Raw genomic sequence first — 5,059 nt, forward strand, 5'->3', positions numbered from 1 at the left:
AGGGAGGTGTTGATTTGCTCCCAATAGTTTTGTGGAGGAAAATGCAATTGAGGCATCTCCGGGATCTCATGGTGATGAGCTTCATGCGTCTCTTGAGATCTGTGAATGGGCTCTCTTGTTTGCTCTATCCTTTTCTTAGTGATGGGCTTCTCTTCCTCAATGGGAATGTCCCCTTCTATGTCAATCCCAGCCGAATTGCATAGATGGCAAATGAGGTGAGGAAAAGCTAACCTTGCCATAGTGGAGGACTTGTCAGCCACCTTGTAGAGTTCTTGAGGTATAATCTCATGAACCTCCACTTCTTCTCCAATCATGATTCTATGGATCATGATGGCCCGGTCTATAGTAACTTCAGACCGGTTGCTAGTGGGAATGATTGAGCGTTGAATGAACTCCAACCATCCTCTAGCTACAGGCTTAAGGTCCAGTCTTCTCAGTTGAACCGGTTTGCCTTTTGAGTCAATCTTCCATTGAGCTCCTTCCACACATATGTCCATGAGGACTTGGTCCAACCTTTGATCAAAGTTGACTCTCCTTGTGTAGGGGCGTGCGTTCTCTTCCATCATTGGCAAGTTGAACGCTAACCTTACATTTTCCGGACTAAAATCTAAGTGATTCCCCCGAACCATAGTGAGATAATTCTTTGGGTTCGGATTCTTACTTTGATCATGGTTCCTAGTGATCCATGCATTAGCATAGAACTCTTGAACCATTAGAATTCCGACTTGTTGGATGGGGTTTGTTAGAACTTCCCAACCTCTTCTATGGATCTCGTGTCGGATCTCCGGATACTCATTTCCCTTGAGTTTGAAAGGGACCTCGGGGATCACCTTCTTCTTGGCCACAACATCATAGAAGTGGTATTGATGAGCTTTGGAGATGAATCTTTCCATCTCCCATGACTCGGAGGTGGAAGCTTTTGTCTTCCCTTTCCCTTTTCTAGAGGATTCTCCGGTCTTAGGTGCCATCAATGGTAATGGAAGAACAAAAAGCTTATGCTTTTACCACACCAAACTTAGAATATTGCTCGCCCTCGAGCAAAAGAAGAAAGAATAGATGAAGAAGAAGAAGAAATGGAGGAGAGGGGGAGAGAGATGTGTTTCGGCCAAGAAGGGGAAGAGAGGGTTGTTTTGTGTAAAAATGAAGAAGAATGGAGGGCTTTATATAGAGAAGGGAGGGGGGTAAGGTTCGGCCATAAGGGTGGGTTTTGGGTGGGAAATAGATTTTGAATTTTGAAGGTAGGTGGGGTTTATGAGGTAGGGTTATGGGGAAGAGTGGATGGATGTGAGTGGTAAAGTAGTGATAGGGAAGAGAGATTGAGGTGATTGGTGAAGAGTTTTGGGGAAGAGTGTTTATTGGGAAGAGAGGATGAACATTGAGAAGAGAGAAGAGAGTGAGTGGTGGTAGGTGGGGATCCTGTGGGGTCCACAGATGCTGAGATGATCCTGTGGGGTCCACAGATCCTGAGGTGTCAAAGAATTGCATCCCTGCACCAATTAGGCATGTAAAATGCCTTTGCATGCAATTCTGGCGTTTAAACGCCAAATTGATGCTTGTTCTAGGCGTTCAACGCCCAGATGCAGCTTATTTCTGGCGTTGAATGCCAGCCAGATGCTTGTTTCTGGCGTTCAGCGCCAGCTCTTCTTCACTGCGTATTTCTGGCGTTTGGACGCCAGGATGCTGCTTGTTTCTGGCGTTTAACGCCAGAAACATGCTCTGTTCTGGCGTTGAACGCCAGACAGATGCTCCTTACTGGCGTTTAAATGCCAGTAAGATCCTCCTCCAGGGTGTGATTTTTCTTCTGTTGTTTTTGATTTTGTTTTTAATTTTTTGATTTATTTTGTGACTCCACATGATCATGAACCTAATAAAACATGAAATAACAATAAAATAAAATTAGAGAAATAAAAATTGGGTTGCCTCCCAACAAGCGCTTCTTTAATGTCAATAGCTTGACAGTGGGTTCTCATGGAGCCTCACAGATGTTCAGAGCATTGTTAAGACTCCCCAACACCAAACTTAGAGTTTGGATATGGGAGTTCAACACCAAACTTAGAATTTGGTTGTGGCCTCCCAACACCAAACTTAGAGTTTGGCTGTGGGGGCTCTGGTTGACTCTGTTTTGAGAGAAGCTTACTGTGCCTTTTTTCCATGTTTACAGAAGGATGTCCTTGAGTTTTAAACTCAAGGGAGTCCTCATTCAATTGAAGAACTAGTTCACATCTGTTAACATCAATCACAGCTCTTGCTGTGGCTAGGAAGGGTCTTCCAAGGATGATGGATTCATCCTCATCCTTCCCAGTATCTAGGACTATAAAATCAGCAGGGATGTAAAGGCCTTCAACCTTTACTAACACGTCCTCTACTTGTCCATAAGCCTGTTTTCTTGAATTGTCTGCCATTTCTAATGAGATTTTAGCAGCTTGCACCCCAAAGATTCTCAGTTTCTCTATTACAGAGAGGGACATGAGGTTTATCCCTGAACCAAGGTCACACAGAGCCTTTTCAAAGATCATGGTGCCTATGGTACAAGATATTAGGAACTTTCCAGGATCCTGTTTCTTCTGAGGCAATGTCAGTTGATCCAGATCACTCAGTTCATTGGTGAACAAGGGAGGTTCATCTTCCTAAGTCTCAATACCAAATAATTTGGCATTCAGCTTCATGATTGTACCAAGGTACTTGGTAACTTGCTCCTCAGTAACATTCTCATTCTCTTCAGAAGAGGAATACTCATCAGAGCTCATGAATGGCATAAGGAGGTTTAATGGAATCTCCATGGTCTCTAGTTGAGTCTCATATTCCTTTGGTTCCTCAGAGGGAAACTCCTTATTGATCACTGGACGTCCCAGGAGGTCTTCCTCCTTGGGATTCACGTCCTCCCCTTCTTCCTTGGATTTGGCCATGATGGTTATATTAATGGCCTTGCACTCTCCTTTTGGATTTTCTTCTGTATTGCTTGGGAGAGTACTAGGAGGGGTTTCAGTGATCTTATTACTCAGCTGGCCCACTTGTGCTTCTAAATTTCTAATGGAGGACCTTGTTTCATTCATGAAACTCACAGTGGCCTTAGATAGATCAGAGACTAAGTTTGCTAAATTAGAGGTATTTTGTTCAGAGTTCTCTGTCTGTTGCTGAGTGGATGATGGAAAAGGCTTGCTATTGCTAAACCTGTTTCTTCCACCATTATTAAAGCCTTGTTGAGGCTTTTGTTGATCCTTCCATGAGAGATTTGGGTGATTTCTCCATGAGGGGTTATAGGTGTTTCCATAAGGTTCACCCATGTAATTCACCTCTGCTATTGCAGGGTTTTCAGGATCATAAGCTTCTTCTTCAGAAACTGCCTCTTGAGTACTGTTGGATGCATCTTGCATTCCATTCAGACTCTGAGAAATCATATTGACTTGTTGAGTCAATATTTTATTCTGAGCCAATACGGCATTCAGAGTATCAATTTCAAGAACTCCCTTCTTCTGAGGCGTCCCATTACTCACAGGGTTCCTCTCAGAAGTATACATGAACTGGTTATTAGCAACCATGTCAATGAGTTCTTGAGCTTCTGCAGGCATTTTCTTTAGGTGAATGGATCCACCTGCAGAAGTATCCAATGACATCTTAGCTAATTCAGACAGACCATCATAGAATATATCCAGGATGGTCCATTCTGAAAGCATGTCAGAAGGACACTTTTTGGTCAGTTGCTTGTATCTCTCCCAAGCTTCATAGAGGGATTCACCTTCCTTCTGTCTGAAGGTTTGAACATCCACTCTAAGCTTACTCAGCTTTTGAGGAGGAAAGAACTTGGCTAAGAAAGCCGTGACCAGCTTATCCCAAGAGTTCAGGCTATCCTTGGGTTGAAAGTCCAACCACACTCTAGCTCTGTCTCTTACAGCAAAAGGGAAAAGCATGAGCCTGTAGACTTCAGGATCTACTCCATTAGTCTTAACAGTATCACAGATCTGCAAGAATTCAGTTAAGAACTGAAAAGGATCTTCAGATGGAAGTCCATGAAACTTGCAGTTCTGCTGCATCAGAGAAACTAATTGAGGTTTCAGCTCAAAATTGTTTGCTCCAATGGTAGGGATGTAGATGCTTCTTCCATGTAAATTGGAATTAGGTGCAGTAAAGTCACCAAGCATCCTCCTTGTATTATTATTATTTTCGGCTACCATCTCCTCTTCCTGTTCAAAAATTTCTGAAAGGTGCTTGCTGGATTGTTGTAATTTAGCTTCTCTTAGTTTCCTCTTCAGAGTCCTTTCAGGTTCTGGATCTGTTTCAACAAGAATATTCTTGTCCTTGCTCCTGCTCATATGAAAAAGAGGGAACAGAAAAATAATAATAATAGGGATCCTTTTTACCCAAGTATAGAGGTTCCCTTATGTGAGTAGAAGAAAAGAAGAAGAAAAAATCTGAACTTAGAGAGAGAGAGGGTTCAGAGTTTTTGTGAGTGAGGGAAGGATGTTAGTAGATGAATAAATAAATAGAAGAAGATGAGAGAGAGAGAGAGAAATTTTGAAAATTATTTTTTTGAAAAATGGTTAGTGATTTTCGAAAATTAAAAGAAGAAATAAATTAAAATTGAAGTTTGAAATAATTAGTTAATTAAAAGGAATTTTTGAAAAAGAGGGAGATATTTTCGAAAATTAGAGAAAGAGAGTTAGTTAGGTAGTTTTGAAAAAGATAAGAAATAAACAAAAAGTTAGTTAGTTAGTTGAAACAAATTTGAAAATCAATTTTGAAAAGATAAGAAGATAAGAAGTTAGAAAAGATATTTTAAAATCAAATTTTTGAAAAAGGTATGATTTTGAAAAAGATAAGATAAAAAGATATTTTTAAAAAGATATGATTGAAATTAGTTTTGAAAAAGATTTGATTTTTAAAATCACAATTAATGACTTGATTCACAAGAAATCACAAGATATGATTCTAGAACTTAAAGTTTGAATCTTTCTTAACAAGCAAGTAACAAGCTTGAAAATTTTTTTGAATCAAAACATTAATTGATGATGTTATTTTCGAAAATTATGTGATAAAGATAAGAAAAAGATTTTTGAAAAAT

The 5,059-nt window shown here is 40.2% G+C and overlaps 1 non-coding gene across 1 annotated transcript; it reads left to right on the forward strand.

The window, feature by feature from the left end:
- Positions 1-3,668: 3,668 nt before the first annotated feature.
- Positions 3,669-3,776, forward strand: LOC148562092 (small nucleolar RNA R71). The gene has a single exon (XR_015887199.1). It is a non-coding gene; the product is annotated as a small nucleolar RNA R71 (small nucleolar RNA).
- The last annotated feature ends 1,283 nt before the right edge of the window (positions 3,777-5,059 follow it).

The sequence above is a fragment of the Arachis ipaensis genome, chromosome B6 (assembly GCF_059453495.1).
Source record: "Arachis ipaensis isolate K30076 ecotype BB chromosome B6, ASM5945349v1, whole genome shotgun sequence".
In the NCBI taxonomy this organism is placed as follows: Eukaryota; Viridiplantae; Streptophyta; class Magnoliopsida; order Fabales; family Fabaceae; genus Arachis; species Arachis ipaensis.